This window comes from Chinchilla lanigera, unplaced genomic scaffold (assembly GCF_000276665.1).
Source record: "Chinchilla lanigera isolate Chin_1 unplaced genomic scaffold, ChiLan1.0 scaffold00174, whole genome shotgun sequence".
In the NCBI taxonomy this organism is placed as follows: Eukaryota; Metazoa; Chordata; class Mammalia; order Rodentia; family Chinchillidae; genus Chinchilla; species Chinchilla lanigera.
Genome location: NW_004955575.1, coordinates 1478108 through 1479390, shown reverse-complemented (window position 1 = coordinate 1479390; position 1283 = coordinate 1478108).

Sequence of the window (1283 nt, the reverse complement as noted above, 5' to 3'; positions counted from 1 at the left end):
GCCTCAGCCTTCTGAGTGATGGGATTACAGGCATGTGCCACTATCCCTTGCTTTGTATTACTAATAATTATGATAACTAATTACAGTTATAAAAACTTAACAACTTCAGAATTGAAATCATAAGAAACTTTTAAAATTTCAATAAATGTACCTACATATGTTGGTGCAGAAAGAAAATAGATCTACCTATAGCAGACTTTGGAAGTGAAAATATATGAAACTGGGAGGGGGAAGAAGGATGAAATGGAAATATTGATTTTTGAGAGAAAATAAACACCACGTTACGTCCCACTGTTACTAGGCTCATGAATGTATTTTTTAAAGGAACAAAGGCGGGAAGCAAACAGAGTTGGTATTTCATCTCCAATGACTATTTTTCGCTTTTTAGAAGATTAAACATTATATGCTTTACCAGTATTTAAATTTTTCACTTCAAAAACAAAGATGCAGAAGGTGTGAGGGGCCCATTGCTGTGCCCTTTAACGACGTGGGGGCCGAGGGCATGCGGGCCTCTGAGCACCACTGTGTCTGGGGCTGCTGTCCTACCCGACTGGAGAAACCCGGGGCCTCCAGGCGGGGGCAGCACCCCCACAGGCAGCCAGCAGCCCGGAGCTCCTGGGACCCGTTGAGTCCCTGGACCCAGAGGGTCTTGAAAAGCTTTCCCAACTACACCCCAGCAAGGACAGCACTGCAGGGAGCCCGGCGGAGCGACCACTCTGAAGGACGAGGACTGCACTTGGCAGAAGGCACAAGGGGTCCAGGCAGGATGTGGGTGTGGCTGCTCCCTCAGGGACTTGGAGGTGAGTAAGGAACTGCTTCGCACTCTAAACGGAGCACCACCATCTGATTCATGTTTAAAGATAGTAGGGTTAATGTCATTTTGAAAAAGTGGACTATTACAAATCCAGGCACAGTTGTGCACACCTGTAACCCCAGCACTCTAGGAGGCCGAGGCAGGAAAGTCACGAGTTTGAGCCCAGCACGGTCAACTTAGTGAGCTATGGAAAGACCCTATCTCAAAACAAAAAGGGGCTGCAGGAATAGCTCTGGGTTCAACTCAGATGCCCTCATGCCCTCGACCCAGTCCAAAAAAAAAGAAAGAAAAAGAAGCCTAAAGTCCAAATGATTGCTTTCTATGTGAAAAGCTATTCCTGTCTGGAGCTTAAGGGAAAAAAGAGAGAAAAGAGAAGAGATGAGACATTCAGATAGCACATTTCTTGGTAAAAGAAAAACATTCAGTGACTTTGACAATTGTGTTCATTACTCTAACCAAAATACACAGT